General features: G+C 39.3%; 1 protein-coding gene and 1 pseudogene across 6 annotated transcripts in view; both read left to right on the top strand.

Moving 5' to 3' along the window:
* The first annotated feature begins 532 nt into the window (after window positions 1–532).
* Window positions 533–12,361, top strand: part of LOC111147591 (PLAG1 like zinc finger 1) — a 71,092-nt gene continuing 59,263 nt past the window's right edge. For all 6 annotated transcript variants that reach the window (XM_022503715.1, XM_022503714.1, XM_022503716.1 and 3 more), the window contains exon 1: window positions 533–811. The gene's annotated coding sequence lies outside the window, so the exon portion shown is untranslated. The remainder of the gene's footprint in view (window positions 812–12,361) is intronic.
* On the top strand, window positions 11,066–11,906 carry LOC111147479 (annotated as a pseudogene).

Here is a 12,361-nt window from a genome sequence, read left to right as displayed (position 1 = left end):
TTAGTATCTTCATCTGAAAGACAAGAGGTAGGGTTTCTCCCAGGGTTGTCTCGAGGACCACATTTATTTCCCCGTGAAGCGCTTAGAACAGTGCCCGGCTCACAATTAGTGGTCACAGTCAGGCTGCCATTATTTCCACGCTGCACGCCTAGGAGGTAAGCGAATTTGGCATATTGCAGTGTTCTCCTAGCATCTGTCGTGTTTCTCGTTTACGGTTTGGCTCAGGGCGGTTCATCCTGGTGGTGACTTCAGTGAACAGTCCTCGATACCGTACGGGGCTTCGGGCTGGTTCGGGTCTACCTGCGCCCGCTCTGCACCTGGGCGACCTTGGCTTAGCCCACGCGGATGACTCAATCGGCCAGGCGTCTGGGCGCCTGTCCTCTTCCTCCGCCCAGGCCGCCGACCCCCTGGCTCCCCAGCGGGGCCTCCTCCTGCCACGTGACGCCCCCGCCAGGGGCCCCAGCGCCCTCCTCGCGGACGCGCCGTTCCGGCTCCCGGGCTCCGCCTGTGCGCGGCCTCCTCGGCGCAGCCATCCTCGCGGCTGCCGAGGGCGGCAAAGCCCACGGCATCTGCCATTTGTCATTCAGCCCGTCGGTACCGCCCCGAGCCTTGATTTAGACGCGTCTGGGGCGTATTCTGGCCTCACTCTCCTGGCGCACGGACGGACGAACGGACGGGGCGGCTCTCCTCCCAGCCCGGCGGACCGCGGGCCTTGGCGCGCGGGGTGCTTCCCCGGGTCGCCGTCATGGCCGCGCAGGCGGCGCGCCCGAGCTGCCTCGCCTGAGTTCCGGGGGGCTCTCGACCCCGCAGGGTAGGTGGTTGGGTGCTCGCGGCCCGGCTCGGTGGCGGTGGGGCCCGCGGCGGGCCTGGGGGCGGCGGGGCGGCGGCATTGCCGCGGCGCGAGGACCGTCCTGGGCTCCGTGCCGCGCTGGGGAGGGTGTGCCGGTGCCGACGCGCCGCGTACGTGACGGGGTCCGGGGCTCCGCGGGACCAAGTGTGAAACTCCGACAAATTGTCACCGGCCAAGCCAAGCTGACTTGAACAAAACATTCTTTCAACGGGTCGTTTCTAGTGCCACTTTTTGAAGCATTTGTGTATATTTGGTATGCAGTAAATAGACTCGGGTTTTGAAAACTGGCTCTCTAACCTTGCCAAAAGGCCAAAAAAAAAAAAAAAAAGTCTCTTAAAAGTAATAATGTGACTAAACATGAAATGTTTGCATTTACATTCATGATGGAAAATATGATTCGTTTTATGCTTTAATATGATGGACTCGGTCAGATGTATCCTTAAAACTAATTTAAAATGTGGGCTCCTAAAAATTTCCTAGATTAGAATAACTGATAATGCAACTTTGGTTGTTTAGTCACAGCATCAAACTTTAAGGACGGTGGTGGGGATTTTTTACTTCTTAATAAATGTGCCGCTGTAATTTTGACTTTTTTCCCCCCCAACAAATGTGTTACTTTTATGTTTTAGGAAACCAATAAAATTAAAAATAGAAGCACTCAGCTTAGGTCCTCCTTCTTCCAGGAATCCTTCCCTAACCCCTCCCTCCCCAAGCAGGATCGGAGGCCCCTCCTGTGAGCTTTCTGGGGCCTCACTGAGGTCCGGGTCCCTTATGTCCTCCCCACCCCCCTGTGTATTAACCCATCAGTCTCGCTTGGAGTCCACTGGATACATAGCACATGGTAAGTGATTAGTACTGTTTTATGACCGAAGGAAAAGATAAAACGATCTGATGTTTCACAGTTTTAGCTCTAAAATTATAGAGTGGTCAATTTATATGCACTCAGATAAGAACATTTACTTAAAAGTTAAGGATCTAGAAGAGCTGACTGCGTCTGATGTCCATGTTCCACGTCCTAGCAGTTCTACCCCTAGGTATTTATCCTCTAGAGTCATGTTTTTCAAAGTTTGAAGCCCATTTTAGTGAGTCGTGAAATCAGCTAAGTGGATAATGATCAGAATTTGTAAAACACGAATTAGCAGAGAACAGAAAATAACAGAATATGTCTCAGGTCATCGGGTATTTGCTTCATGAAACTTTTTTTTTTTCCTCTCAGTTTTTACACACACAGATGTGTGTCATGATGTAAAACGTCATTCCTTAGTATGAGTCATGGTCAAAAAAGTTTGAAAGCCACTGCCCTAGATAAATTTTTCATACATATACACAAGCAGACGTGTACAAGAAGGTTTACTGCAGTGTTATTTGTAATACCCCCAAACTGGAAGCAACCTTCACGTCTATCTGAAGGGGAGAGGTAAATTATATTCTTAAAATGGAAACTACCCAGAACAGTGGTGAATGAAGTAGTTTTGTGTTTCAACATATATGTGTCTCAATAATGTTGAGCCAAAAAACAAACAAACAAAAAAAAAAACAAAACCAAACCCGAAAAAAACAAACAAAAAAACCCAAGTTGTTGAAGATAATATCATTCATTATTCTATGAGAAATTCAGAACCTGGTGAAATAAAGCTGTTGTTTAGAGGTGCATATTTAGGCATTAAAAGTAGTAAAGAGAAATTGTGAATAAATTGATACCCTTAAAGTTAAGCTGGTGATCTTCTCCTGGGGGGTGAAGTGGGGGGGGTCTGCAATTGAGAAGAGACATACTGAGGACTTTTGGGATGCTGGACATGCTTTATCTCCTGACCTGGGCAATGGTTACATGAATGTTTGCTCTATAACTCTTTGTTAAATGATACATGTGATGCCTGTATATTAAGTTTCCCCCCAAACCTATTAAAGTATGGTTGTTGTGAAATGAAGAAGTCTGAAGCCAGGACTCAAGTCTCTTAATCATATTTGCCAGTTTTTCTTTAAAAAGAGAAAAAAAGTGGTCAGGAAAGGTACCTAGGGAATTTACACAATATCCGTAATGTTTTATTTAATAAATTCTGGGGTAGATACATCTGTGTTCATTAAATCCTTTGTTTTTATGTCTTAGTTTTTTAAAATAGGAGAAAAAGAAAATGATTCACAGATAATGTGAACATTTGGTGTGTTTGCTTTCTGAAAAGCGACTGTTAACGCATTTTTTTACAAAATTGAAATTATATTCTATATAGTAATATAAGCTAGAATAAAATGCTTTTATGAAAAATATAAATACTAAAAAATATATAAAAACATAACGGACCTCCATGGACCTTCACGAAGGATTTTTAAATGTTAACATGCTGTCTTATTTACTTCAACAGTTTCAATTCCTTGGTCACTCTGGGCCACATTCCAAGTGCTCAATAGCCACATATGACTAGTGGCTATTATATTATACGCTATTATTTTATGTTATACTGTGCTATATTGTATAACAACACACTTCATCACTGCAGCGATTTCTGTTGAAAAACATTGTTCAAGGTACAAATCCTTTGTTGGTTATGTAAACTGCAGACAATCTTTTCTTTGTGTTTTCGTATCTCAAGATATTCTTTTCTACTTATGAGGGAAATGTGTTTTGAAATATTTTCTAAGTTTTAAGGTTTCCATTTTTTATACACGTAGTTCTTTCATTTGCTTGACTTCTGTATGTATAGATAGCTATTTTTAAATTTACGTTGGGAGATCAAGAAGACCTCGTTTTCCTTTTCCCCTGTGGAGCGGCAGTTAGCCCCGTCCCAGAGATTTGCAGCGCCACTTCTGTCCTGTACATATTCCCAGATATGCTGGGGCTCATTTCTGGGCTCTTTACTCTGGTCATAGATTTGTCTCCACAAATCCTACAGATTTTTATTCAGTGTTACTTTCTATGTAATATACTTTTTTCAGTTCAAAGAATTAAAATTTTTTTCATTATGATTTTTTTTTTCTTTCCCCATGAGATTTTTAGAAGTATTTTCTTGTTCCAAATGTGGAAGGTTTTGTGAGTTATCCTTTTGTTATTGATTTCTAACTCGCACTGTAGTCAGCAAGTGAGGGCTCTATGCTCCCGATTCTTTGAAATTTGAGAATTGCTTTGTGGCCTCATGGTTAGTTTTTCAACTGCGCCTTGAATGATTGAGAAGAATATGTACTCACAGACTTTTGGGGCAAGGTATGTATAAAAACAACTACACAGACATACACGCGTGCGTACACATGTCTTAGGTTAAGCACATGAATTGTGGTTTTTAAATCTTTTTAACCTTACTAATTCTTTATTTGAGCTATTAATTACTGAAAGGCGTAACAAAAGGATCACAATAAAATAATGAATTTTCTCATCTCTTTTTGTAATTTTGTCACTTTGCTTTATAAAAGTTGAAAATTCGGTATATACAAGTGTGGAATTGCTCTATTTTCCCTGTAAATTGAATTTTTTGTCATTCTACAGTGATGTTCTATGGCACCTCACCCAAATGCCTAGTACCTTAAAGTCAATTTTGTTTTAGAAATTCTAGTCACACCTTTTAGCATTTGTCTAGAATATCCCTTTCACATAGATGAAGCCTGATTGTTTTTTTCTGTTCTCCTCTGACAATCTTTGTCTTTTAATGGAGCTCTCAGTCCAATTAGGTAAAATATAATTATATATTTAAGATTAAAGTTAACATTCTGTTTTGTGGTTGTTTTTATTCTGGTGTGTGTATTTGTGTGTGTGTATTTTCTCTTTGCCAGCTTTGGGATTTCTTATTCCATTTTATTTCCTCTTAACTAGTATGAAAATTGCTTTATTCCTTTTAGTAGTTTTCTTTAAAATTTTAATGTGCAAGTTAATCTAAAGTTTATTAATTCTACTTGCAAATAATTCAAGAAACCTGGGTTGCTTTGACACCAGTTAATTACATGTTTTTGTCATCTAGAGTTTTAATTACACCTTGGTTTTTTTTTCCTCCTATAAATTCAATATCATTTTTTCCTTTTTATGGATCCTTTTTTGTCATTTCTTCTTGCACCTCAGATCTTTTTTCCTTTGTCAAGTATATTTTAGAAGCTTGTTTATTAAAGGAATGTTGATGGCAACTTCATCTGAAAATGTCTTTATTTTACTCATTTGTATGATGGTTTGGTTTGGTTTGGCATACAGTAACAGCCTGGCAGTTTCTTTCTCAGTCCTTTGGAGGTCTCATTTCATTGACTTCTGCTTCCCATATTACAGTTAGTTCAAATAACTATCATTTGTTGTTAATCTGTCTTTTTTTGGGGGGGGGGGATCTGCTTTTAAGATTTTTTCTCTCATGTTCTACAATTTGTTGATAGTGTATCAAGGTGTGGACATTTCATTTATCCTGGATTGTTGGTGTTTCACCACTTCTCAGGTTTCATCTTTTTTCTTTCTGTGTAGCTTTCCCTCCATTTTTTTTTCCTATTCTTTCCTTCAGAACTCTGATTAGACTTCTCTTAGACTTGCTCAGTCTACCCATTTCTCTTAATCTAGCTTTTGTATATGTTTGTTTATACTGAATTCTAGAAAATTTCTTCAAATCTGTATTCTGGTTTTTTCCAATTTTATTTTCTCCAAAATGAGCTATAGTTTTATACAACAAAAGCACAAAAATAAAGTATACGGCTTAATAAAATTTACACAGGTGTATGTCTGTGTGATCACCACCCAGATAAAAGAATACATTTTTATCCCTCCAAAAATTCCCTCCTGTCTCTTCTATTCAGTGGAGCCACTCCTCTCCTCTAGTGAACTACTGTCCTGACTTCTCTCACTATGAATTATTTTCAGATGTTCTTGAACTTCATATAAATGAAATCCTATAGTGCGTGTGCATGCATGCATATTGGTTTCCTTTTGTTCATGGGATATTTTTGAGATTCATCCAGGTGGTAAGTAGTTTTTTGTTGTTTTCTTTATAGCAAGAAGTGGCAAACTATGAGCTGTGGGCCAGTGTTAGCCCAAACATATTTTAGTATATAAAACTTTATTGGACATAAACATGTCCATTCAACAGGGTTGAGTAGTTAAAACAAACTGTGTAACCTACAAAGCCTAAACTGTTTACTATTTGGCCCTTAATAGGGCCAAAGAAAAAGTTCAGTGACCCTCTTCTATAGTATTGCATTATGTGGGTGGACCACAGTTCATTTGTCCATCCTCTTGTTGACGAACATTTGAGTTGTTTTCTGGATTTGATCATTATTAATGCAGTTTCTGCACATGTTCTTGAAATTGCCATTGGCAAACATATACTCCTGTTTTACAGATATATACCGAGGAGCTAAATTGATGGTCTTAGCGTAAGTTGATTGCATTCCTATGAAGATTAATAATGTTGAACATTGGGGAGCCTGGGTGGCTCAGTGGGTTAAAGCCTCTGCCTTCGGCTCAGGTCATGATCTCAGGGTCATGGGATCGAGCCCCGCTCTCTACTCAGCGGGGAGCCTGCTTCCCTTCCTCTCTCTCTGCCTGCCTCTCTGCCTACTTGTGATCTCTGTCTGTCAAATAAATAAATAAAATCTTTTAAAAAAATAATAATAATGTTGAACATCTTTTTGTATCTATTGGCCATTCAGATTTTTTTTTTGTGAAGTGCTGTTCAAATCTTTTGCCTACTTTTTTAGTAGGTTATCTTTTGTTAATGATTTTAGTTCCTTATATATTCTGGATAGAAAATCTTTATCATGTACATGTTTGCAGATATTTTCTACCTGTCTGAAGTTTGTATATTTATTCTCCTAATGTTGCCTTTGGATGAGCAGACGTATGAAGTCTAATTTATTAGTGTTATGGGTGGGGGTGGAAAGTGCTTTTTTGCACACTGCCCACAGATTTTCTTCCCGCCCTCATTTTTGCCTACCCTTAGAGTCCTAAATACATTTGCCTATGATTTCCTCCAGAATCTACAGTTTAGTCTTCACAGCTGGGTCTTTGATTTATCTCTAATTGATTTTTGTGTGTGGTATGAGATGGGGGGATGTCAAGATTTTTCATATGGACATTCCGCTGTTCCACACATTTATTGAAAAGTCCTTTCTTTTTCCATTGAATTGCAGTGGTCCCTTTGTTGAAAATGAATGACCATACATTTGGGTCTGTTTCTGGACTCCATTCTGTTCCACCTGGACTGTTTATCAATCTTTCTATCAATATCATACTTTCTTTTTTGTAGTTTATAATAAGTTTTGACATATGGTAGTGTAAACACTTCAATTTTTTTCTTTTTAAGGATTGTTTTGGCTATTTAAGTGCGATTCATTTCCATATAAGTTTTGGAATCAGCTTGTAAGCATCTATTAAAAAAAAAAAATCCTACCAAACTTTTGACTGGTATTGCATTGCCTTTACAGAACAGTTTTAGGAGAATGGAAATCATAAGAAAATCTTCCAATTTATGAATATGGTATATCTCTTCATCTAATAAGTTTTTCAATTATTCCCACCATTGTTTTGTTTTTTAGTATAGAGGACTTCTGCATTATTCAACTTATTTCTGGGCATTTGAGTTTTTTTGATGCTGTTGTAAATGTATCTTTTTTTCAGTTTTGTTTCTAACCATCTTGCTTAGGATATAGATGTACAGTTGACTTTTATATATTGAGCATGTATTCTGTGATTTCACTGTATCATCTGGAAAAAAAAAAGTTTAATTTAGCCTTTCTAATCTCTATTCCTTTTTTCTTTTTCCTGCCTTATTGCACTGGCTGGGAACACCAGAACAGTATTTAACAGAAACATTAAAATAGACGTCTTTGCTTTCTCCTGATATTAAAGGAGGATACCTCAATATTTCACTATTAAGAATGCTGTTTATTGTATTTTATTTTAGAGATGCCTTTTACCAGAGGAGATTTTCTTCTATTCCTGGCTTTTTGACATTTGTTTTCACAAATGGTTATTGAATTTTTAAAAACTTTTAATTACAAAATGATTTTAGATATACAAAAGATCTGTAAAGATAGTATAGAGTGTTGTTATATACCCTTTACGCAGCTTCCTCTAATATTAACCTCTTACATAACCATGATATTAACTACGTTAAGAAACCTTGGCACAATACTATTAACTAAATGACAAACTTCATTCAGATTTCCCAGTTTTTCCACTAGTGTCCTCTTTCTATTCTATAATCTAATCCACATTCCATATTGCACTTAGTTGTCATGTCTTTCTAGTGTACTCCAATCTGTGAAAATGTTTGTCTTTTAGACATCACCACTTTTTTTGTACAGTGTCCCTCATTTTGGGTTTGTCCAATGTATTCTCACAATTAGACTGAGGCTATGGGCTTTAGGGGAAGAATTCCACAGAAATGTGCTCTTTTCATTGCATCATATCTGGGGGCACAGGATGTGCACATCAACATGTTAACCGTAATCACGTAGTTCAGACAGTGCCTGCCCAGCTTCTCCATTGTAACACATTACTGCTTTTCCCTTGTGCTCTGTTTTGTTAGGAGAAGTCCACACTGAAAGGGAGGAGAAGTCCACACTCAAAGGGAGGAGAGGGAAAGTATCAAATTATTTGTGTATATATGTTAAAATTACCATGGGCAATCAACATTTTCTGAGGGAGATGTTTTGAGTTGTACAAATGTCCTCTTTCTCAAAGTTTAGCCCATTAATTTTAGCATTCATCTGGTCTTGCCTGTAACAGTTATTATTGTGGTATTCTAATGGTGATTTGCCATTTCCTTCATTCATTCTACATTTATTAACTGGAATCTGATGCTGGAGCTAGACTGCATGGGTTCAATTCCTAGTTCTGCCTCTTCATTGTCATACGGTGTAATCTTGGAGAATTCTCCATATTTGTGTTTTCTCATCTGTAAAACATAGATAACAAGTGTCTACCATGGAAGGTTGTCGAGAGGATTAAATGAGTTAATACGTAGAAAAGGCTAAGCATTGTGCTTAGCCCCTAGGAAGCACTCATTTTTTAAATTTCTTAATGTAGTAGCTTATTCTCATTTTAATTATTTTAATAGTTACATAAATTATTATGTACTCTTAAGTGAACCTTCCATATATTCATATAATATGGATTTAACTTTTTAATTTTTTCATGTAATATTCATGAGTCATACAATGGTTGTTTTTTAGTTCTTTTTGTTTTGTTTTGTTATTGCAAAAGACATACTGATAAATTCCTTTGAAAAAATTACACAGAGCTTAGCAACTTGAAGTGGCAATATTCCCAACTTTCTAGAGTGATTTGTATCTGAGTCTTTTGGTAGATACAGCTCTTGCAAATTGAGTCTTTTAAAATATTGAATTTGAGCAAATCCAAAACTTGGCATGTATTGTTAAAAAAAAAAATCTGTCAATATAGGAAGGAAAAAATGAATTTAGCTTTTCTTCATGTTCACCATGAACATTGTATTGTAAACATTTCAGTATTTGGAATATTTAAAAGGATTCATTTGCCAGCAGTATATATCAAGTGCTTTCAATGTGCCTAGCAACGTTTTGCTGTTTTTGGATACTTCTTTGCTCTTGAGGAGCTTGTGAGCCTGTCAGTCATTTTAAAATTTGAAGGCAGGCCCACATGTTTGTTCATTATTTTAAAGTTGATAAAATTGAATTCTAATATTTTTCCTGGTTAGTTTTTTCTTTTTTTTTTCATTCCTATCAGCATGTTGGGTTAGGCCCTTATTATCCTATGCTATATTTCCCTGTATTGAGATCTTCCTTCCCTACATTTGTGTACAGTGATCACTGGAGTCAGTTCCTGAAAAGAACCCCTCAGGGACATCCCAGGACTTGAGAAAACAGGTCCTTGACTTCTTAGTCCTGACTGGTCCTTTTCTATGTAGTCCCAGCTTGCTCTACTAGCCTTGTAGTCTTACTTCTCAGAATTAGTCCAGTGGCACAGTTAGTCTTAACTGATCAGAACCTGAAGTCACTGCACTGTTTTTTGAGGCTATACTTTAATAGCCGTTTCCTTTGCCTTAAGTGGATTTTCCAAAACTTTTCCAAACTCTGTTCAGAGGATACTCACTCCACAATCCTCCTAGCTGGATAGGAACCCTATAATTTATAATCTATAGCCCTTGTTAAATTCTTACCTTTCATCACCAATCTTTATATCTAAATGTCATTTCCAGTTGGTCAGGTTCTTAGAGATAGGATTCCAGTACCTATCATGATACTTTGCATACAAAGAGCTATTGCTAAATAGTTACTACTCTTAAATACCTACTATAATTGTGCTACAATTTTGCAAAGTAAGTATTATTGTCTCTGTTTTAAATTGTGAAGAAACTCAGTATCAAGGAGATTAAGAAACTTGCCCAACACTATATAGTTAGTAAGTGGCAAAACTGGTTTGTCTGATTCAAAATCTCTTGCTATTTCTTTTATGCCATACTGCCTAGGTACTAAAAATAAATAGTTAAAATTATTAAATAGGTTTATTTATGGTAAAAGACATTACTAAAATTGCTTCACTTACATTGCCAGTATGTTACGTGGAGTCTTAACTTGAGTAACAAGCTTAACTGATGGGGACTAACTGATGTACTCCTACTTTCTTCAGATTTTCCTTCTAAGTTTTTATTGATACTAATGGATAAGATTTGAATTGTCTAATTTTGACTGATCTTGGGGTCAGTGGAACAGATATAAGCATAATTTGCTTGGTCTTTGTTTTTAAGTAGATAATTTTGTTTTTACCTATTAACCTTTACTAAGCAACTGATAAAAATAGTCTGCTTATCTTTTATGAAGTACTTTATCTACCAAGGTATAAAATACATGGGGGGAAAAGCATATAAAATGTGCCAATATTAAATATATAGCTTGATGAATTTTTATATATGTACAACTGTCTAGTCCACTAGATCAAGACCATATTCCATCCAGAAAGAGAAATTTTTCATGCACCTCCCAGCTAGTACATCCCCTAGAAGTACTGATTTCCATCCCTGCAGATAAGTTTTGTCTATTGTTGGACTATAAGAGTAGCTAAATAATATGTATTCCTTTGTCTGACTTCATAATTTCTGAAACTCATCCATATTAATGCATGTGTATATATTTTTTCTCATATTCTTATTTCTGTAGTGTTCCATTGTGTCAACATACCACAGTTTATCCACTCTGTTAACAGATGTTTGGATTCTTTCTAATTTTGGCTATTACAAATAAAGCTGCTTTGGGCAAGGGGCTGGTGCAGGTCAGGTGGGCATGGCATTCCGACCACCATGGCATTCCGACAGCTCGACGGCCGTGCTCTTCTTGGCAGTGGTGTTGGGGAAGCCCTGTGAGGGTGGGGACACAGAGCTGCTCACACTCAAGGCAGTAGCATGGATGGGGGCCATGTGCCACGCTCAGCATCTCTGACCCCAGCTGACACAGGCAAGAACCACGGTCCCTGCTCAACCTACAGAGGTACCTGGACTCTGGAGAAGAGGAATTGGCCTGCAGGCCGGACCACTACGAAGCCAAGACCAGGCCACGCATCTTTCTCATCTGGCACTCCTAGAACCACGTGGATTCCTCCATGGAGAACGATCATACTCTGAAGCTCTTGGGTCATGAACAGACTGAACTAACTGGGCTCTGACTCGCAGGCTTGGGGTTGAAGTTTAATAAAATTGTCCATTCTGCCGTGAGCCCTGCAGTAGAAACCACTGATATCAGCAGCAAACACCTGCCCGGCATCTGCAAGGTCAGCACAGACCTGCTGAGGGAAGGCACCATCATCGAGACCAACCCACCTATGCCCCACTGGAAGCCCGAGGCTGTGTTTATGAAGATGGAGCCTGGATCGAGGCTGCCATCCGGAACGGCATCCACTGGGCAGACGCCCAGCGTTGGAGGGCAGTTAGGAGATCTTCACCTGCCATGCCAGCATCATCTGCTGATGGTGTGCAGGGCACTGCAGTTCCGCCCTGAAGGCTGGCTCCGCCTCTCTCCCAACAATGGCCCTATCACCCCCCTGGTGGTTTGGCCTGGTGGCTGAGTGCTGCTTAGGACCCTTGGGAAGATGGGGTTCATGTCTCTAGACAAGATCTCCCAGCCCTGAAGGTTGCCTGAAGACCCACTCTGCTCAGCCCCCAGCCCTGCTCCCGTGGGTGTTGCCAAGGACACAGCCTCTTCCCTGTCTTCTGTCCATGAGCTGCACTGTGGTTACATTGCATTTCTCCAGGAGGAGAGTAAAAAAGTGTGAATACCCAAATATCTAAAACGTGGCCTTTCAGTCCATACTTCTTGCCCTGGATGGAAAGGGGAATTGTTCTGAGCAGGTCAGCTGGAATTCTCTTTTGTGGTTTTCGGCCTTATATATAGGGAGGAGGCCTCACTGATGTCATCTGCAGAGACCACGGCCAGTCCACAGGAGGGTCTTTGGTTGTGATCACAGTTGGCCACGAGAGCCCCTCAAGACTGGTCAGCCAAGCCCATCAGTCGGGAGGGGCCCAGAGGAGCAGGGGCCACCAGTACTTCTATTCAGTACTTCTTGTTGTACATACTGCTCATATC

This window comes from Enhydra lutris, unplaced genomic scaffold (genome assembly GCF_002288905.1).
Source record: "Enhydra lutris kenyoni isolate GAN:26980312 unplaced genomic scaffold, ASM228890v2 scaffoldscaffold17, whole genome shotgun sequence".
NCBI lineage: Eukaryota > Metazoa > Chordata > Mammalia > Carnivora > Mustelidae > Enhydra > Enhydra lutris.
Note: the sequence above shows the minus strand (reverse complement) of the source record. Positions and strands in the feature narration are given on the sequence as shown.